The sequence below is a fragment of the Dreissena polymorpha genome, chromosome 10 (genome assembly GCF_020536995.1).
Source record: "Dreissena polymorpha isolate Duluth1 chromosome 10, UMN_Dpol_1.0, whole genome shotgun sequence".
Taxonomy (NCBI): Eukaryota; Metazoa; Mollusca; class Bivalvia; order Myida; family Dreissenidae; genus Dreissena; species Dreissena polymorpha.
Genome location: NC_068364.1, coordinates 30,722,283 through 30,745,852, shown reverse-complemented (window position 1 = coordinate 30,745,852; position 23,570 = coordinate 30,722,283). Strand labels below are relative to the sequence as shown.

Below are 23,570 nucleotides of genomic sequence, written 5' to 3'. Positions count from 1 at the left end.
CAAATATTTGACCTCTGACCTTGAAGAATGACCTTGACCTTTCACCACTCAAAATGTGCAGCTCCATGAGATACACATGCATGCCAAATATCAAGTTGATATATTCAATATCGCAAAAGCATTCATGAAATAAGCGATTTGGGCCACATATATTTGACCTCTGACCTTGAAGGATGACCTTGACCTTTCGCCACTCAAAATGTGCAGCTCCATGAGATACACATGCATGCCAAATATCAAGTTGCTATCTTCAATATTGCAACAAAAGTATTCATAAAATGAACGATTTTGGCCACATAATTTGACCTCTGACCTTGAAGGATGACCTTGACCTTGACCTTTCACCACTCAAAATGTGCAGCTTCATGAGATACACATGCATGCCAAATATGAAGTTGCTATCTTCAATACAGCAAAAGTTATTGCAAAATGTTAAAGTTGGTGCAAACAGACAGACAGACAGACAGACAGACAGACAGACAGACAGACAGACAGACAGACAGACAGACAGACCAACCAACCAACAGACAGGGCAAAAACATTATGTCTCCCACTACTATAGTGGGGGACATAATAAAAAATGAAGCGCGTGGTAATTAAATTTTGTCATCCATATCGCGAACGCTGTTGATTTCTTAAAACGAAAGAACATAAATACACTGTATCGGTTAAGTTTAGTGTATATAGTTCAGTATTGAACCGATATTTCGTTGCTGTATACACCTTCCACAAGGGCTGCGTGTAACTCAGACGCTAATGCCACAGTGAGAAGACGTTGCCATGGATGGCAAGCGCGCTGTAAGCTGATGACGTAAAACTGTTACAATTCAACGGTGTTTGTCACACGAGTGTGTAAACACAGTGAAGGCAGGCAAAACTGGATTGAACTGGATTTATTGATGAGCATTTCAGAAAGGGAATTTTTTATGCTGGTTAAAAAAAGATATCCACAAACGATAATTTAACAAAAAATACTTTATTCCTTCTAAAATGGAAACAAGAAATATCTTTTAAAAAGATATACGGCGTTGATTGTGGTCGATGTTTATGAACGATCAAAAGTTATCTCTATGAGATAACAAGATGCGTTTGTGAAACACAATGTCCCCCTATATGATGTTTGACCTTGAAGGATGACCTTGACCTTGTGAAGGATGACCTTGACCTTTCACCACTCAAAATGTGCAGCTCCATGAGATACACATGCATGCCAAATATCAAGTTGCTATCTTCAATATTGCAAAAGAATTAATAAAATAAGCGATTTGGGCCACATATATTTGACCTCTGACCTTATAGGATGACCTTGACCTTGACCTTTCACCACTCAAAATGTGCAGCTCCATGAGATGCACATGCATGCCAAATATCAAGTTGCTATCTTCAATATTGCAAAAGTATTTATAAAATAGGCGATTTGGGCCACATATATTTGCGATTTGGGCCACATATATTTGACCTCTGACCTTGAAGGATGACCTTGACTTTGACCTTTTACCACTCAAAATGTGCAGCTCCATGAGATACACATGCATGCCAAATATCAAGTTGCTATCTTTAATATTGCAAAAGTATTCATAAAATGAGCGATTTGGGCCACATATATTTGACCTCTGACCTTGAAGGATGACCTTGACCTTTCACCACTCAAAATGTGCAGCTTCATGAGATACATATGCATGCCAAATATGAAGTTGCTATCTTCAATATAGCAAAAGTTTTTGCAAAATGTTAAAGTTGGCGCAAACAGACCAACAGACCAACGGACCAACAGACAGACAGGGCAAAAACAATATGTCCCCCACTACTATAGTGGGGGACATAAAAAGTAGCGGATGCCTTTTTTCTGCGCAGTTCTTAGCTACATCACAAGCAAATCAATTACGGGGTGTTGCGCCAGATTTCGTGGCATATTTTGCTTTATGTGATATTATTACTCAGATATCTATATTTACAGAATAGAAAAACACAAGAAACATTAAAATAAACGAGTGCATATAGGTCAGCCGGCAATACTCGAATCTTAATTTAATTGCATAATTATAGTATATTTAATTATTGTGCTCATGCTTAATAAACTGGTCTAAATGGATAAATATTTCTAATTGATTTTATCAAAATTGGTCCTAATCATGCAAATGTTGAAAACATATTAAAAATCGATGATTGACATACCACAATAATATCGCCGAATATCTTTATTTAGTATCTTTCTGATCAAAACAGACTTCAAGTGCACATAGTTTACGAGATGGCGTTTATATAAAGATTTCTGCAACTGACCGCAAACTGACCTTGATACCTTGCGGATTGGAATGCAATGCATTAAAGTTAAATAACAATTCTGCTGCTGAAACGACGGCTTGTTTACGCCAACTGTACACGACCAAGGCAACAGCTGTGCCTAAAATATTGATATATATCGACAAAGCGACTAAACGAACTATTTACTCCATCACACAAAAATAGCATAGATTCCATTTTTTTCCTTCAATGAAAAGATCGCAACCCCTTCTGCGAACTCCGGTGATGAACTGTATATAAACTCTGACTTTCACACACTGGCTGCGAAGTGACCCGAAACCTCGCGGGTTGAAATGCAATGCAAGTAAGTACTAAATATGAAAATATAGCCTTTAGTATAAACGCTTTTGCGCTGGTAATTCTCTGAAAATAAAAGGTGAACGCACAAACTGAATTTATGTCGAAAATTGATTGTAAAACTGTTCTATCTATTGAGCCTTTTCATTAGAGATAAAATTGTTTCATGCATAACAGTGTTACAAAGACGCGGATATGTTTCCAATGTTCTGGTGTTAAACTCAAATCAGCCAATGGAATAAATGAAGTGGATTCATTCGTACCTAGCCGCGGGAAATTTTATTTGAATATTATTGGACACTGTCAAAGGTCAAGTCAGGATGAAAAGCTGGCTTAATACAGCTTACGCCCAAAAATTTGTAATTGGCGACCCTCGTTAGGGATCAGGTCTATTTGGTTTGGGATCGGGACCGTCCGTTTTACAGCCTTTTTTCAAATAGCAGGAAAACCCCTGTTATCATGTCACAATGAACAATTAACTATTTACCGAATTATTACAGTGTTTTTTTTCACCATTTTGGGAATGGGGCAGGGTCCCTTTGGATTGGGAAAATTCGCGGCGTTTTGACTAAAATTGGGAAATTAGTGTTGTTGTTGTTTTGTTGACAAATGCTTCAAAATTGAGAATACAAGTGTGTCCAGTATTATATTTACTAAGGTTGATCTTTAATGTGGATGGGAGATTAACAAAATATTGATAAAAAAAAAATATTTTTTTTTGGTTCCATTGGGAATTTTTAGCTCCCCTTTGGGAAAAATAGCGCAATGTCGGGTAAATCCGACAGTCGTCTAATTTCGACACTTTTCACAATATTTATCAGACTTGTTTTAAATCATCATCATCCCATATGATTGCGTTGTAAAATGTGACGTAGTTGGTGTTGTGACGTCACCAGATAACATCTCTCTATTAAACGCATCGCTAATTGCATGTAAGTGAGTCTTTTAAAATATGTATATTGTATTACTTAGCGAATTTTTATAACGTTATGAGCTTCGCTAAGGGAGGTTACATAATTGTCAATTACGTCCCTTCGGGATTTCGCTGTATTTCTGGTATTTGTACAAGTTCTAGTGTAAAATTTGTTTCACTTGACATTGTATTTGTGTTTGAATGGCGCCAAGCGTTTTTTAAACTATTATTTGTGGGGTGTCGAAATCCTCCGATTTTATACGATGGTGGGTAATTCCGACACTCCAAATGTTTTCAAGCATTCCCAGCGCATTTGGAAAGATAGATTCGTTAAATAGAATTACTCTTTAAATAGTTGACGCAGCTTATTGAATATTATATTTAGCTCTCTCTATACATGTATCTCCCTTAAAAGCGTATAACTCCCTTGGATTTGTTTTTTTACCTTTGACCTTGAAGGATGACCTAGACCTTTCACCACTCAAAATGTGCATGAGATACACATGCATGCCAAATATCAAGTTGCTATCTTCAATATTGCAAAAGTTATTGCAAATGTTAAAGTTGGGCAAACAAACAAACACACAAACAAACAAACCAACAGACAGGGCAAAAACAATAAGTCCCCCACTATAGTGGTGGGGGAAATAAAAATAGACATGGATACATTCTCTGAAATACCAATTTTTCAAATATACACTAAAATTAAGTCCTATACATTAATGAAATGTGGCATGTTAATATGTCATCATTTTTGTCACAAAATTCAAGGCGCCTTCAGGGCTACCAAACACCTGGGCTTTACTAAAAGCAAACATGAAATATAGTATATCTCACCAAAATGTGTGGGAAAATAGAATTACCGAAGTCATATCTATTTAAATATTCACCATAATGTATATACCATGTTCTTAAACAGATTTATGCATTTTTTTGTTTGCTTTTGGCATGTAATTATTTCAATTTAATACAACATATGTCGCATTGTATGTCACTAAAACGGGTAAATAAATTACAGATGTGTTGCTTATATTACACATACACTTCAACACCGTTATTTCGAAGTCGTCGGGACCGTTAAAAAAACTTCGGATTAACAATAATTCGAAATAAACATTTGACAGAAGACTTCTTTGATTCTGTAAACTAGTCAGATAGCAATAGATTTCCACTTGTAACAAACGGAGGAATAAAACGATTATTTTTCTTGTTTTTATTTTTGTCTTATTACAGAACATATAAAATATAATTAATAGCACAAATTATCAGACAAACATACATATTAATACATTTTCGGAAATTAATTAACATTTTTTAAACAAATACGCGATGTCTCTCTGAACACCGGCGTTCGCGCAGACGACAAAAGTGTAATTATCGGCTTTTGACGAGCCACGACAAAGGTGTGAAATTACGCTCAGTATTTTGCAGTTTTGACTTCGGATTAAAGATTGTTAATAAGGTGCGAAATATAGTGTTGGGACCGACGGAATCACTTCGAATTAACGATTTCTTCGGTTTAACGAAGTTCGGATTAACAATGAAATTTTACATTAAACAAAGAAGAACCAATATCGGGACCCGAAAAATACTTCGAAATAACGGTGACTTCGGATTATCGGTGTTCGAAATAACGGTGTTGAAGTGTATTTACATATCAGCAAATAAATCTAGATATGGCTTCTATTGAAGCATGTAACTTGAGCAGGATGTACCAAAACAGCTGGTTTAAACAAGAACAGTAGACTCCACGTGTATGACATAAACCAAGCTCTCTTGCCTGATGACTCTCACTGTTTTGTAATGTTTTACATACCATGGTGTACCAAAATTAACAATTATTTAGACAATTAGTACAAACACATTATATTGAAACTGCCTATTAATGTTTAATAAAGTATTTGCATGATGTTAAATACCATATAAATAGTAACACGTTTTTTAAAACACAGATGCATGCATGACATATGTTTAGACAGATGTAAATAAAGTATGTCAACCAAAATTTAGGTCTATCATGCATGTTTTGTTTATTTTACACATTAAAAAGCCAAAAACAAACTGTACAATTCACATATTTTAACCTTAAATCAAAGGGCACAGGGGTTGCACAATGTCATTATGGTGATCATTTGCAAAATCTTAATTCAAACATGCATGAATATTTCTGACTTGAACATCCAGTAGAAACCATCTGCGATACAATTATACTTTACATTTTACCTCTAAAATGAGCTTTGAGCTTATGGTATCTTGCCTGTCACTAGGTTTCTCAACAAAATGATTATTATTTATGGAAAATTAAACATTCCTGATATAAATGAAAATACTACATGCCGGAAAAGCTGTTTAATGCCCATAATTGAAGAGACTTGTTTCTCCAAAATTTTGACACAGGTTAACAAAAAACAAACACTTCAAATTTAGGAGTGAAATACCATAAATGACACATAGACCCATAGTGAAAATACAGCTTCCTGTATGAATTATATCCATTTGAAATTGATTATTAATTAACTAATTAAATAATAAAGCATTACAAAATTTTATGCAAAATGGAGCTGTACATGTTCCTTGTTAAAATCTCGCAATTTTGGATTATTTATTGACAAACTTCAAAACATGCCCCAATCTGTTCACAAGTCCCTTTAACCTTTTGACAACTAAGTGTGATCTTCACCTTTGGGACATATATTTGCATGCAACTAGAGCTGCAACGATTCACCAACAGCTCGATTCGATTTCGATTTCAGACACTCCGATACCGATTTTTTCGATTCCATTCATCTTCAAACCTATAGTTTTATCATATATTTACTATTCTGTCTCAAAATAAACATTTCTGTTCAAATGTGTTGCATACCTGGATATCTTTGGCATATGTCAAATTGTGTATTTGTTTGATATAGTTTGGTTGGTTCAACGGTGTTTTAAAAATTGTTGAAAGTGTGTTAAATTAATATTTGTAAGAAATATTTTGCAAGAAACTGCCAAGTTTTACAAACTATGTCAATATTTCAATAAAACACATGAAAAAGAATAGCAAATTAGGACTCAATTTTAATATAAAAAAACTACTGACTAGAAGATTGTTTTGACTACACAATAAAATAAAAATAAATAGATAATCATAAGAACATCTGAAATCAGTGGAGTGATAGTACTATCACTATTATACTTATACCCAAAACCGCTACAAGCATGTCTACCATTGTGCCGTGACAGCATCACCTGTTACCTGTAGGACGAATCACATTCTCTAATAAACTGAACAAATTCCCGACAGAAACAGAACTACTTTTCTGGCTGGCGACTTGAGTAGTTGAACTTGTGCTACGTCTTAGTCTTGCTAAATAAACGTTATGTTTGCGTTTGCCATGTTGCATTAGATTAGTGGTTGAGCCGGACTTAGGGTACGCCACATCCGTGAAGCACAGTTTACACTTTGCTTTATAGGGAGGGCTACCATCCCAAAACCCAAAATACTGGTACACTTTTGATTTTAGCTTCTTAGGCGCATCTGATAATTTCAATTTGTTGGCCACAACTTGTTCAGCCATTTGACGCTTCTTCCGAAAGTAGACCGTAACCCGCTTATTGATTGGATGACTAAAGTAATAAGCAACCAATCGCGCGCGTCGTAATTACAGGTAAAGATAAAACCTACACCTTCCCGTATCAAATAGTCAGAATACAGCGAGCTTTATGTATCTATGTCTATATATGTCTATATGTTAAAGAATCAAATCGAATTTGGTAGGTTTGGTATCGTAATCGAATCGACGCATTTCTAACTGATTTTCGATGCATCGGATCGAATCGTTGCAGCTCTACATGCAACACAAAATCATCCACAGTAGCTGTTAATAATTAATTGTCAAATATTAAAAATTCACCTCATATATGATAAAAATGCCAGTCAGTATAATGTTTCAAAAGGTACGCACCGACAAAATAATTTCATAACACTTTCCATACTGAAACCTTGTATAAACTGCAAAAGTCTGAACTTTTAAAATTTAAGTATTAAGTTTTGGTTTACTTAACATAATTATGAGCCCAGTTATGTGGAAAGAGAGTTTAATGCATGTGCGTAAAGTGTCGTCCCAGATTAGCCTGTGCAGTCCGCACAGGCTTATCAGGGACAATACTTTCTGCTTTATAATATTTTTCATTTACAGAAAGTCTCTTCTAAGCAAAAATCCAGTTTAGGCAGAAAGTGTTGTCCTTGATTAGCCTGTGTGGACTACACAGGCTAATCTGGGACAACACTTTACGCACATGCATTGTACCCCCTTTTCACAGAGCGCGGCTCATATATTTATTTAGCATATCTGCTACATATAAGTAAAACATTCATCAAGTGTATGAGTAAACTGACTTGGTCAAAGCCAATGACATAATTAATACAAGGCCCTGCATAATCAAACAACCAATTTATTCAGCCAAATTGATCCGATATCAACCAAATATATAAACATAAGCTTGTTTTTATTTCTTTTAAGCACAAATTTATGTGATAAGCATTTAAGAGCAAAATTTATTTCTTTAACTATTTTACTTCATACAACAAAAAGTACATTCCAACATACTGTTTTCACTGTCTGATATGTATATGTGTTTAAAATGTTGTATTAAAAAATAACAGAATGAAATCATGTAATACATATAATATAAAGAGAGCTTTGTATGATAATAAGAAGTTTGGGCACAAAACATTTAAACGCTTGGAAAGCCTTGCCTATGTTGCTTAGCCTCATATGACTGTTTATTTATATAATAATCACATTAAAGTAGATCTTTATATGGACATGTAATTAAACAAATATATGTTATTCAATCGTCAAATACTTGATGAGGATTAAATATTCCTCACATTGTAAAAGTCTACTATACTAATAATACTATAATGTATTATTGAACTGATCTTGAAGGGTTTAAGCAGTTCCTGCTTTCCCCTTTTGCCCTTGAACTCCGGGATACATGTTGTTATCAGTTTTTAACTTGAAATCAATTCACCTTATAATAAATCTATCATACTTTTATCTTTTTCACTTGAACACTTTTATCTGCACTGACTGCGCACCTGTCAATAATATCCGCAAGGGGAGTTAGACAGTATAGATAGATAGATGGATGTAACAGACCTGAGCCTATCGTAGGGGAAGAGATTTTACAGCTATCATACCAAGATTTGTTGTTTTAATCTCAGTTACATCTGTTACATTACTGAATGAGTTTTGTCCTAGTGGCATTAATGTTCTAGACAGTGAGGATACTGTGTTGGGATATTAATTGTGATCCTGATGTATTTTTAAATTAGTGACCAAAGACTTAAGGGTTAGATTTCATATATGTTTCAAACTTCAATGAAATACAGTCCATAATGCCTCTTTTCAACCAGTGTACACCCAATTTCAAGTAATAGATATGATATTATGAAACTGATGGTGACACAACAAGCGGAAATTAATTGTGTCTTAATGAAAAACACATGAAAAGGATAGTAGGCTTTCGTGACACATTGAACAGACTGATCTCAAATTGTGGTATTAAATTGTTACACTTTTGACTTCAGAATATATTCTTTCTGCAGACCTGTAAACGATATGTTATGATACAATGACGGTTGTCATTTATATGTAAAAAATCTCTAAAATGATGAAAACGCAATCGGGAAAAAGAAATTTTAGAAACGTATTGTCCGTTAATATATTGCAATTTTGGAAGTTAGAGTAATCTTCAACAGGCAAGCAGCAAATTTTCTTCCCCAATGGGGAAAAGTATCTGTACCATACCAATTGGGAAAACGTAGTGCGAAAAACCCTGAAATTGGGAAAATTTGCGTCTTTAAATCTCCCAATTGAGAATTATGTGTCTTTTAAATTGCTTGGTATCAATAGCAAAAATCAACTCAAATATTGATTTACATTCATTTTCGCTTGAAATGTTCAGTGTCAGTGCTCAATTTTATTGTTAACTTGCAGATAATGCACTTTTGGAACAAAATAGACCAAATTTTCTTTCCTTCGGTAAATTTTTAGACTGCAATTGGGAATTGTGTAGTTTTTCTTTAATTTGGAAAGTACCTTTACGGCTACTTTATAAAGAAGGGATAAATAGCTTGCAAGTCCAGTTACTTACAGTACTCCATTTTAATGCTGAATAGTGTCTAATCAATTGTCAAAACTGCACAACTAAATATTATTAATGAACATGTACACATAGTTGTATTTGCAAAGTAATCAAGTGCTGAAATACAAATAAAGAGTAGAATTTTCATTATCATATGTCAGATTGTTCATAATAACCTGCACCTGCAGAGGTGTAATAAAATACCTGACTTGTTTCATGAAAAGCAGCAAACAAGAGCTGTCTCCATCAGAAGAAATATGCCCCCGAAAAACGCTTTTTTCGAAACCTAAATGCAGATTTCGAAACCTTAACGCGGACCCTAAGTTCAAGGTCAAGGTCACAGGGGTCAACATTGTTGTGCGTATAGAAAGGCCTTGTCCATATACACATGCATACCAAATATGAAAGTTACTGTATTTTGTCAAGCAGATTATATAAAATTAGCGCTATTTAAAGATTGTGAAGGTTATTGATTAATGATTTTTTTACTTAATTATATCGTTAATTGCATCACCTGTGATCACCGCGGATGCTGCGCAACCCCCGTAAACACCTGTCTGCGAGGGTCATTCACGCGTTTTAAATGTACATGTACAAAAGACAATCATATACATGTGTACTACATGTAGATATTATATGTATGTGCACACGTATGCACTTAAATTTTTACACTGAAACGTAAATAAAGAGTTTAGATGATCAATACTATTAACTCATAATGGCATTGCCAAATATTTCGCGAGATATTTCAACTTTAGTTGAAATTCACAACGAAACTTTTAATGGAAATCAAATGATCTCAATGTTGTACCCGCTACAAAAAAATTATTTACAAATAAATACACCCAGGCCAATTTTCGCGCGCTTTTTATCAGGACAAAGAGATTCATTTATTTCATCTAGAAGTTGCTTACCGAAAAAAGCTGTACCCAGCGCGTGCAAACCGTGTAAGGTGATTTTCGCATGTTGGAATACAACTGTCTTGTTTAGGCGCTTATTTCATCAAATCTTTAAATAGAATCATATGCCGAAATTCATTTGATACTTTCGAAAATTGCGAACGTTTATGTTTATGACATTCCTGAGCACTCTTATCGTCTATATTACCATCACATAATTTGATTTAAAAAAGGAAATCGGGCGTATACGGGATTATCGAGTACATCTAATGGATAAAGATGGGAGAAGTTGCATGTATGCGATAGATATAGTTGACACATATGTATCAGGGGCGTTTTATTGTTGCCAATATATTTTAAATACTTATCACATCCTTTTGACCACCATGTACATAAAAATAGACTTTATTTATTCATTATCACTTTTAAATGAAAGGGATCAATTCAATACGTTTATATTAAATTATTTTTAGCGAACACGATGCACACCGCGGTAGACATTATGGGTCCGCGGTGATTAGCGGTGTTCGTCTATGGCAAATGGTCCCCGCAACATTTTATCTGAACACCCATCGCGGGGTTCATATTGGTAAGCTAACAGTGAGATGAACATTGCGGCGAGTGGCGTTTGTTTAAGTACACGGTGTCATTACTGTATATTGAGTCAAGTGGGAGCACAATACTAACTCTAAATGCAATTTATTTATAATTTTCTGATTTGCAATTAACACTTAATTTAAGTATAATCCTATTTATTTAAGCTCCATCGCATGGAAAGCCTACAACTAATTTAGACACTCTCTCCTGATCGCTAGGCGGACACCATATCCACTTAACTACCGCAACCTAATTAACACTAGACATTAAAGAGATCGTGAAATTCTATTAACTGAGAGATACAATGTAAATAACTGATAAGAACAGTTGTTGAAAATTTAATACAAAGACAAGTGTCGAAATTAGCCGCTGGCTGTCGAAATTAGCCGCGTACTGTCAAAATTACACTCTGCCGCATTTAGTTAAATCGCTTCAAGTTTTGAGTTATGCCGGCACCGATAATAACATTCGTAAGCAAATATCAACAAGTCAAAACGGTGTTTTTCATTAAGTTTGGGCACTTGGAGGGTAATTTGGACACATCATGACTAAATCAAATTTTACTCTTAAGGTGTCGAAATTACCCGACTTTGCTCTATATACTTTTTTCCATTGGGAATGGGTCTGTTTACCGGACCTGATTTTGAATGAAAAAAAACCCACTGCATTATATATTTATTTTGATTTTCACTATTGTTTTATTACTTAATAATAAGAAAGTAAATATTTTAAATAATATTCTTTGTGATTCATGTATTTTTCACTGAATTTAAATTTATATCCAAATAAAGCTAAGCACTTATAAGCCAGAGGATATATGATAATAATTAATTAATCGTCAGTTCATGTGTATTCATATATATTACGGAATCTCCAATAAACGAGTTAGTCCATATAAACGGACTCCCAGAACCTTTGATAATTTTTGCTATGGCGGCTCTGGCAGTCCATATGCACCCCTTCATAAACATGGGTGCAGTTCAGCGCAGCTAATCCGCGCGCTTCACTTAATTATATCGTTAATTGCATCACCTGTGATCACCGCGGATGCTGCGCAACCCCCGTACTTAACAGAGTAACAGACGTCGTTCTCGACAAATTGAGGAAAATAATGAATAAACTTCATAACCATGTTAAATTAACCTGAATGGAAACCTACGGATGTTATCCTTTGCATGCATCCGGTAAAAACACGACGATGTTTCAACACACTTTTCTCGCTGACTTTGTTATCTTTAAATTTGAAACAGTGTATTCTGTATCGAATACCAGATTGTTATCGACTTTTTTGCTCCAACACATAACGCGACGTACAAAATATTGGATACAGCGTACAAAACAAAACCTTAGTCAATACAAATCAATTATTTCTTGCTTTAATGGTACCATTTGGATGAGTTTGTGGTTTTGATAGGTAAATTTTAATACAGTTAAGTCCGGTAATCTTGCGCGTCCGGTAATCTTGCGCACTTTGCAGATTGCGAATTACGCAGACGACGAATGGTTTTCTTTAGTGATGAAAGATGGAATTTCACATTTTGAAGAATTAACGAATTTAAAAGGTACGTTTTCAATGCAAAATAAAATTCAATCATTACATTTTAACACCGGTTGCGTCATGTACATGTATTGTAAACACCGACATACTTACGATAAATTCAAAATGAATCACAAATTCCCTGCAGTCTTTAGCGTTCTCATAGTTAAAATTCAGAAATCATAAATCCAACGTGTAATTTTGCATTCCATTGCACTCTATCCGATAAGTAATGGTATTTTTTGGCTATTGAAAATATATCGCATCAGACGACATTGTCATTTCCCGCCATGCTGTCAAACCAAATTTGGCATGATCTCCGCATGCGCAGTGGCCTAGTTTTGAAATTTTCTGTAAACTATGGAAGCATGATCGGGGTAAAAATAAACCTGTTATGCATTAACATTTTTTTCACGCTAGAAATCAATTTATTAAAAAAAAAATGTTTTTTTGTGCTACAGTCAACTTACTGAAAGCACCATCATCATAGAAACCGAAGTACAGCTATTAATTCACAATAAATTTAAATGGTTTTACAGACTGATTTTTCAAATAATTTTCTGGAATGTCTTTTGTCAATAATTGGACACCATATGTCTACAATTTTGCCTTAATGAGGTCATTACACAAAGTGCGCAAGATTACCGGACACTGTGATAGTTTGAAAATGAGGTGAGTCATGTTTGTTTTAAAATCAAATCGGACAGTTCTTCACTGAATTAACTAGATATTTTTGTGTAAATAAGCACATGAATTTCTTATTTTCATAATAAATTTAGATATTATGTTTTCAATTTATAAAAGAACATGTTTTTAAACCAAGTGACCCTTAACTGCGCAAGATTACCGGACAGCAACGTAAGCTCTTGCAGTTTCAGTGTTCATTAACCTTTGAATTGTTGATAACATTTTGCACACATGGACAAGAGAGAGCGCATTGCAATTATTGCAACTAGTAAACGAGTATAAGCATAGATTGGTATGACGTGTCCGTGGTACGAAGCCTCAGCCTAATCATCACATTTTAATGGCGAAGACACCTCTTACATTACATGTACATTTTAAAGCCGCACAAACTTGATACAAACTTTACTGCCAGCAAGATCTTATTTTCGTTTACTGTTTATCGGAGTTCCAACTAGTGACGTGCAAACAACAACGTGAACAAGCTATAAAGCTTTGACACGAAAACATATGATAAATCAATGGAATAGAATATTCAATACAAAAAAGAATCTACCCTCCCGTGCTTCACGTTATTATTTGAAAATGCTTACCAGGTTGTTCTTTGTCCATTATAATTGTGTATAACAACACCACAGACTGTAAAAAATTAAAATTTAAACTGAACACCACGAGACAATCGATGTGAACGAAAAACAGCGCACTCAGCACTTTTTGCGCCTCGATGGTGACGTCACGGCGTTATTTATTTCAGGGGAAACAAATCATGCTGAAGTTATAAAGTACATTAATTTGCTTTTCTTAAAATTAATTCCTATGACAAAAAAGTCAAAAATCCATACATTAATACAATTTAATGGTCGGTTGATCTGTTGAATCAACACAAAATATATCGTATTCTGTTGACTGACTCTGTGTAATGTGTTTTCAAGAATTTAAGGTACATGAACCAAAAAGTTTAAGCTTAAATATATACATGTCAGAAATAGTCTGAACGATATGAATATCAGACTGTTTGGCTTCAAGAATTCTGGACTTCTATTCATGAACTGTGAGTTGATGAACTTGAAGTTCATGAATATTTATTGAAATTCATGCTTTATTTTATATGTTCATGAACCAGTTCATGAAATGTATTAAGTTGATGAATAATTCCATGAACATGTTTCAAGTTTGTGAACTTCGAGTTCATAAATATTTATGAATATTTTGTCCATTCTTGAACTGGTTCATGAAGTTCATGACGTAAGTTCATGAAGTTCATAAAGTTCATTAATAAATTCTTGAAGTTCATGAACCTGTTTCAAGTTAATGAACTTAAAGTTCGTGAATTCTTATATGTTATTCATGAATATTTTATCCATTCATTAACTGTTTCATAAAGTTCATGAAGCAAATTCATGAAGTTCATGAATAAATTAATGAAGTTCATGAACCTGTTTCCCCGGGGAGGACCTATGTGAATGATATTTATGTGCATTGCATGAATTCAATATTTGCTGTACTAAAGACAAACACAAATATGTAGTATATTATGGGGTTTGAGAAGTTACTTAGCCGATCATCTTGGTACGCTTTTTATTTGAAGCCTGCCATCTGAAAATTGATCAATATCAATAGCTTCTTTAACAGCACTTCTTTCAAAAATTATTCAGGTCCCTATTTGTGCTTAAAATCTTTAAAATGCTATGAATTAAAAAAAAATATTGAGTTAAAATAACATAAACGTTTAACATATCTGGACTACTGCTTTAAGTTTATGTAATTAGATGTAAACGGCATTTCAACATTGCTTAACATATAGACGACAGCTATACTTGTAATTTGATTCTTTTTCAATAATTGGGCTATTTTGCATGAATAATTTTATTGTACAAATATTATGAAAGCACTTCAATGGTTTTCAACTTAAATTGTCTGACACGACAAATGCTTAAAGATTTATATACAAAGCAGTTACATGTATTATAAAATGTAATCTGTTGATCATGAATCTTAAATGCCAGTAAGAATAGGAATAATTATCTCCCAACTATTTCAAAATATCCTATTGATATTGCTTCAACAAAGTCAGTGTACATAATGAACATAGTTGAAGACCAAAGCATGAGGTTATTCGATCGGGACCATTGGACGTAAATGAATTCACTGGGAAGGAAAATTTCTGTTTTGAGCAAAGCTTTTGTGTTGTATATAGATTTCAAACAGTGTAATTGGACATAGAATAATTAAGGATTTTTTATTTACATTAAACTTTGTCAAATCATTTTTTCAACATAAAGAATCAATTCAGTAAAAACCAATGTTGTACCAGTACTAAAGAGGAATATTTACATATAACTGTTATTGCCCTTTTACGATTTAAACCTTGATTTCAGAGTCATCATTGAAATTGAGATTAGTTATTCAACGTCCCAAGGGTCCCTTCAATTAATAGAGTGTGTTTTAAATACACAGGGGAGATGTCAAAAATAATTTTTTAGCTGATCATGGCATGTCAAACAATTGACGAATCTATATTAAATCGATAAATTGTTAGCAATTACAGACAGCTCCAACATCAAATAAATTTTCTGCAGGTGACAACAACTTTGTGTTTGTCGTACCCTCTCTAAAGGGTTAAGGTAGTGGTCGAGGGCACAAAAAACAATTTTACAACAAGAATAGTTGGTTTAAATTAACTTGATACATGTAATATGGTTATAAACAGATAGCAGTTTTTATTGTACACCCCTTTAAAGCCAAGTAAGGACCTCGAACTAGCTTTAATTAACGAAATTTTCTAAAAAAATGAACTTACAAAGCAAAGTATTAAATAGATGAGAACTTGAAAAGGAATAAAACTGTCCTTGTTATACCTGAAATATTCTCCCTGGTGCTGCTTTGTTCGAGGGAATTACTAGTTTGTTTAAATAATCATAAAATATAAGATAATTTTTACAGTTTTTAAGATTGGCTCAGGACAACATTTAAATATTAAGTATGCAAATGGCAATAATCTAACAAGAGGGTCAAAGGTCCTACGCCACTAAACCGATACCTGTAGCTGAGCAGTTTTTGTGCAGTTTCCATAGACACCTTACAACTCAGCCATGATATCATAAGAACAAATGTTTTGAGTAAGCCTCATGGTGATTGGAAACAAAATGTGACTTCTGGTGTTAACAAGGTTTCACTACAGCTATATATTTGAAAAGACTGGAACCATGAAATTTAATAGAAAACGCCTGGCAAATGAACATAATGAACAGTAATAATACATCTCTGTTTTTAAACAGTTGGTTTTATAGTCCTCTTCACTGTAGCTGTATGTTACATGAATATTCGGGTTTTTTCAGAAATTTTTGTAGTGGATGGGTAAACAGATTCAGTTTTTAATATTATAAAGGCATTTCAATGGATAACAAGGGCTGTTTGTAAAACATGCATGCCCCCCATAAGTGCTGTCCGTTGTTGTGGCAGCAAGGTCACTGTGACCTTGACCTTTGACCTAGTGACCTGAAAATCAATAGGGGTAATCTGCCAGTCATGATCAATGTTCCTATGAAGTTTCATGATCCTAGGCCTAAGCGTTCTTGATTTATCATCAGGAAACCATTTTACTGTTTCGACTCACTGTGACCTTGACCTTTGATCAAGTGACCTGAAAATCAATAGGGGTCATCTGCCAGTCATGATCAATGTTCCTATGAAGTTTCATGATCCTAGGCCTAAGCATTCTTGAGTTATCATCAGAAAACCATTTTATTGTTTTGAGTCACTGTGACCTTGACCTTTGACCTAGTGACCTGAACATCAATAGGGGTCATCTGCCAGTCATGATCAATGTTTTTATGAAGTTTCATGATTCTAGGCCTAAGCTTTCTTGAGTCATCATCTGTAAACCATTTACTGTTTCGAGTCACTGTGACCTTGACCTTTGACCTAGTGACCTGAACATCAATAGGGGTCATCTGCCAGTCATGATCAATGTTTCTATGAAGTTTCATGATTCTATGCCTAAGTTTTATTGAGTCATCATCTGGAAACCATAAACTGTTTCGAGTCACCGTGACCTTGACCTTTGACCTAGTGACCTGAAAATCAATATGGGTCATCTACTAGTCATGATCAATGTACCTATGAAGTTTCATGATCCTAGGCGTAAGCGTTCTTGAGTTATCTTCCGGAAACCATTTTACTGTTTCGAGTCACCGTGACCTTGACCTTTGACCTAGTGACCTGAAAATCAATAGGGGTCATCTTCCAGTCATGATCAATGTACCTATGAAGTTTTATAATCCTAGGCGTAAGTGTTCTTGAGTTATTATCAGGAAACCATTTTAATATATAGTCACTGTGACCTTGACCTTTGACCTAGTGACCTGAAAACCAATAGGGGTCATCTGCCAGTCATGATCAATGTACCTATGAAGTTTCATGATCCTAGGCCTAAGCGTTCTTGAGTTATCATCCGGAAACCATCTGGTGGACGGACGGACCGACCGACCTACCGACATGACCAAAACAAAATACCCCCTCTTCTTCGAAGGGAGGCATAATTATAGATTTAAAAAAACAAATGGAAAAAATATTACTCCTTGTCTGGAATTTAAACTTAATATTGTAGGAGTTAAATTTGATTATTTATGTCTGACTTAAAAGTAGATCACATGCAGCCATCAGAAAATGTTACCCTCAATAATTCAAGCCATACACAAAAATATGAGTATAAAGAAATACAAAATTTATCCTTCGAGGAATCTTCGAGCAATTCAGAAATTCCAGCCAAGCGAGTTGAAGCAAACCCGAATCAACGGTATTATTGTTTTTTAAAATTAAACTAAACGTTCAAAACAAACCAGCAAATTCATTGAATTGATATCCCCCGCCAAATTAGCCCTAGCATCATGGATCTTATATTTGACACTCAGGTAGATAATGGAGAACAATTGTGGACAGTTATTACAGAATCCCTTAATGCATAGTTAAGGAATGACTAAATAATGAATAATTAAATCAAATTTGTAACCTCTAACCTCAATGTGTGACCTTGACCTTAGCCCCTAGGATTATGGGTGTTGAATGTGAAGCACCACCAGATTATTGAGACCACTATGGCAAGTTTCATGACTCTGGCTCATGTGTTAATGGAGATAAACCTCTTAGCTTATATTAAAACGCATTTTATTCAAGATACAAAGGGCATAACTCCGTTATTAACAGATGGTGTACAATGCCATTTCGCATGCATCATCCTCTTATCCAAATATATACTCATACCAAGTTTCAATGAAATCCGCCAAAGCACTTTCAAGATATGGCTCCAGACACAACAGTGCTGGACGGACGGACAGAAAGACAGACAGACAACGCCAAAACAATATCCCTCCGTCTATGGCGGGGAATAACAATTAGATGTGAACGGCATTTCCTAATTGCTGACTGCATGCACATACCGCACATGTAGATTTGATTCTTTTTAAATACTTGGGCTATTTTGTATGTAGGTTTAATATGTAAAAATGTGCAATTTAAGTAATACAACACGTTGCGATCTTAGTTGCCTAAAATGAAAATTGCATAAAGAATTCTACAAGGCAATTATTTGAAAATACATTATATTGATCATTAATTTAAATGTCGGTTGGAATGGCTATAACCCTGTCCCAACTGTTCTCAAATATCATATTGATATTTCTGTCACACCATAAGTGTAGATAATGAACCCCCCATCCAAGCATTTTGTGCTGGATGGAGGGGCATTATTGGAGAATGGCCGGAGGCCGAAATATACAAGCATATCACTCTAGTGACCCGCAAAATAGTCGCACTTAAAAGGTCAAAAAATGACCTTACACCACGTGACCCAACATACATATAAGCTCGAGATCCACGTGCAAATCTCATAGTTTTAAAGAAATTTATGTTGGCTTCTTAGAAAAAACAACAAATAAACATATGCATATTACATTATAAGAAAAAAGCATATGTTAATCCTCATTTTAACTTAATATTGTGTAAGTATTGTTACACAAACTCCACGGACTAGTAAATATTTTTCAATAAAACAAGGTGGGCGTAAGAGGGAGGGTGCTTGTATATTTCGGCCTCCGGCCATTCTCCAATAATGCCCCTCCATCCAGCACAAAATGCTTGGATGGGGGGTTCATTATTTTCGATGGCCTACGGCTCTCATATACAAGCATGTTTAAAGTGAAGACAACATAAATATAACCATGTACATTTAATTCACTTCAGATGCCACATACAGTCTATATTACTTTGCTTCATATACTCAAGCATCATCTGAACATAACAATATTGAAATGTTGAGCATTATTATGCAGAAAGAGATATAAATCAAAAAACAATTCTGCTTAAAAAACAAATCATAATATATAAACATATTGAATTTAATATGTTTAAATCTTATTACCGTGAATTCAATACACAATTCTGGTAGTTACTTTCAATATGATCGTTTTGCACATCTCTAAGATAAAAAACCTTGAAATTTTTGGCTGAAGACCAATTAGCGGTCTTGAGAATTTCAGACATTTTACACCCAGCCCTAGAAGCTGCAGATGATGAAGCTCCCCGATAAGAATGAGCTTTATATTTAACAATGTCTATTCCTGCTAACAAAAGTACATTCTTTAACCAACGAGCCAAAGTGCTTGAAGAGACTGCTTTATAATTTTTAAAAGAAACAAACAATTGAGAATCTTTTCTCAAAGACTGTGTACATTTCAAGTAATACTTCAATGTCAAAACTGGACATAACTCCTGTTCCTCGTATGAACATAATTTTATAACAAAATTTTGATCTGGTTTAGTGGTTTTCAACTGATCACCACAATCAAAAATTGCAATATCTTCCTTTATACACAAATGGTTAATATTCAAAGCCTTCAGAGACTGCGCTCTTGCTGCCGTACACAGAGCTACTAAAGACACAAGTTTAAATGTTAAAAGTTTCAATGAAAGGGATTGTAATGGCATCCATTTTGCAATAACATTTAATACCTTTCCTACATCCCAAGTGAAAACATACCTAGGTTTTGGAGGGATCTCTCTATTAAGACCCTTCATAAATCTATTTAGTATATTAAAATTCAAAACAATGTTAGGATTTAAAATCTTGACCGTCTCTAAAATCACTGACTTATGACAACTTATAACACTATACGATTTTTTCAACTGTTTTAAATAAAGCAAATACGATATTATGTCACTTTCAAGCGGTTTAATGGAATTGCACATCCGGAGATTACACCACATATGCCATCGTGTCCATGCGGATGAGTACTGTTTTCTTGTTCCTGGCCGCCAGCTTTGAAAGACTGAGTCGATAGCCATTTGCGGAATGCCAAAATTCTGCAATTCTCTCCGGAGACAATCGCTCCAACCAACTGCAGATGTTTTTTCATTGGATGCAACTCGTTGTTGTGAGGAAGGGTAAGTAGGTCCTTGTGTCGAGGCAACCTGACAGGAAAAGAAACAAGTGAGTCCAAAAACAATGGAAACCATGTCTGGTTAGGCCATAATGGACATTTTAACAATGCTGCTTTAACCTGATCCTCCTTTATTTTATTCAACACCATGCCGAGTAAACGAAATGGCGGGAAGATATAGGGTTTCCATTTTGACCAATCTAAAGAGAAAGCATCAGTATATAAGGCTTCAGGATCTGGGGTCCATGATACATAGTTAGCCAATTGTTTATTTAATCGAGATGCAAAAACATCTATATTTGGAATCATCAACTGTGAAAACAATCTTTCAGTCACTGATGTTTTTAATTTCCATTCAGAGGCATCTGAAAAATTTCTAGAAAAATAATCTGCCTGAATATTGCAGATGCCTGGCAAATGAAAAGCAGAAAGATATATATCTCTTTTAATGCACCATTTCCATATCTTTTTCGTTAATTTGTCCATTTCTTCAGAATTCATACCACCCATATTATTAATATATGATATAGCTGTGGTACTGTCACTCTGTATGGCTACATGAATACATGTGTTATTGCAAAGCCAGGTCTTCAAAGCAAAGAAAATTGCAAGCAATTCCAAATAATTAATATGAAAAAATGATTCTTCGCTTGACCAACGCCCACCAGAAGCTTGCTTTGTGTCAATAAAAAATGAGCCATAACCTTCACTTGAAGCATCCGTTTGTATAGTGAAAGATATACGGTCTGGTCTTATTTTCCTGCCATTTTTTGAACCAATGTTCATGACCCACCAATGGATTTGTTTTTGTGCTTTTTCATCCAGAGTCATAATTGACTCAAAATCTGTTGTAACTTTTAATGCCTAAACTTTACATCTTTCTAAAGTTCTATAATGGAGTGGTCCTTCTAATATTGCAAAAAATGTACTAATTATCAAGCCAATAAAGGACGCTAAATCTCTTATCTTTACCAGTTTCTTTGTCAATAAATGTTCGCCAAAACTTTTTACTTTACAAATTTTATTTTCAGGCAGAAAAACCATGAACAAGACCGAATCAATTTTGTAACCAAAAGGTTATTCTTTGAGTAGGAATTTTTACTGACTTTTCATCATTTATGAGAAATCCTAAAGATTCCAATTTTTTACTCATCATGTCCATGTTGGTTCTACATATTTCCTTTTCTCCATGCATATTGATACTATCATCAATATAGTATGAACATCTAATGCCCATTTTTCGGAAAAAGGCATACACTGGCTTTAATACCTTGGTAAAACAATAAGGAGCTGAGCTTAAACCAAAACAGAGACACACAAAATTATATAATTTATTCCTCCACTCAAATTTTAGATATTTAAAATATTGTTTGTCAATAGGTATTGACCAATATGCCTTTTTTAAATCCAAACTTGTGAAAAAATCATTTGGTTGTACTAATTCCAACACAAATGGAAATGTTTCTTGTTTAAATTTTTGATAATGAACAAATTCATTTAGACTTCGTAAATTTATTATCGGTCGAAATTCTCCATTTGGTTTTGGAACAAGAAAAATATTTGAAATAAACTCATTACTTTCATGAACTGTTGGAGTAATAGCCCCATCCTTCAACATATTTTCAACTTCATTATCAATTAATATTTTTTCATAATCATTAAATGAAATTTTATTTGGAGGTTTCTTTTGATATGGAGGATTATCAAATACAATTCTGTATCCTTGTATGGTTTCAAGTACCCATTTATCTGATGTTATTGTCAACCATTCATTGTAACAAGCCTTTAATCTATCAGAATTGCTTTCAATTACCTTTATTTTGAAGACCTTGGCTAGTTTGGGGCTTGAGGTGCAGCTGAGCTAGACTTCTTCTGTTTGAAGTCATGTCTATGGCCGAACTGCCCATACTCGGTCACTGCCGCCTGTCTGTAGGAGCCATATGTTCCACGACCATATGGGCGAGCCCTCCATCTTCCAGTGCCCCGTCGGTCCCTAATAGGACCAAGAGAAGTGGGTTTTATCATGGGATATTTCCCAACTCTAACGCTAGTTTCACACTTTTTCAGTTCTTTACTCACATCATTACCAAACAAGTAATTTGTAATAGGTGTATTGATATTGCAAATACTTGCATATTTTTGTTTAAGGAAAGGTCTCAACAAATACCTTCGCCGAACACTCATATTAAATTGGACTTGACCAAGCATTGTCAATGAATCTGCAATGAGTGTTTTTATTTCTGGAACTTTGCCAATATGTGGCTTTAAGAGTTTAGCCAATGTTAAATGGGTATCATACCCGCAGTAACCAGATTCTGAGTATCCCGTAATAAACGGTCAGTGGTTTGAACCCTACGTTGACGTGCGAGATCACCCCAAATTTCCTCATTAACTTTTGGTGCCGACATAAATTGGCAATTTGAAGGTATTTTGTATTTGTCTACCGTTTCATTCACATTACACATATGAGTGCACGAATCGTTGATTAATTTGGCCAAGGACTCAGACACTGGGTCACCCAACTCTGGTGCCTTTAATTTTGCCTGTGGCCATGAATCATCATCAGGATTTTCATCCTCAAAATCATCAAATAGCGAATCCTCAAATCTGTTCGAAAACGAACAATTTACGTTTGATTTTGACCGGTTTTCTTTATCAGACATTTCTACCTCGTAACTATCGCTATCTGAGCTATTCAACATACCATGAGTAGGGATCGAAGCAGTTGGTTCCTGTAACCCCAAAGCTGCCCTTAATTTGTCCACAGT

At 34.6% G+C, this 23,570-nt stretch overlaps 3 protein-coding genes across 8 annotated transcripts in view; 2 read left to right on the top strand and 1 right to left on the bottom strand.

Annotated features, from left to right (window-relative positions):
* LOC127847629 (transcription intermediary factor 1-alpha-like) overlaps positions 1-23,570 on the top strand; it is a 194,382-nt gene that overhangs the window by 80,412 nt on the left and 90,400 nt on the right. The window lies entirely within an intron of this gene.
* LOC127847628 (inversin-like) overlaps positions 1-23,570 on the bottom strand; it is an 81,020-nt gene that overhangs the window by 17,412 nt on the left and 40,038 nt on the right. The window contains exons 12-13 of one of the 5 annotated variants that reach the window (XR_008034083.1): positions 22,616-22,795; positions 19,580-20,833 (exon numbers count right to left, since the gene is read on the bottom strand). The exons of the other annotated variants lie outside the window; for them this stretch is intronic. The gene's annotated coding sequence lies outside the window, so the exon portion shown is untranslated. Of the gene's footprint in view, positions 1-19,579; positions 20,834-22,615; positions 22,796-23,570 lie in introns of those variants that run through there. 5 annotated transcript variants of the gene reach the window in all.
* Positions 1-23,570, top strand: part of LOC127847627 (uncharacterized) — a 113,845-nt gene that overhangs the window by 80,406 nt on the left and 9,869 nt on the right. The gene's annotated exons all lie outside the window — the stretch shown is intronic.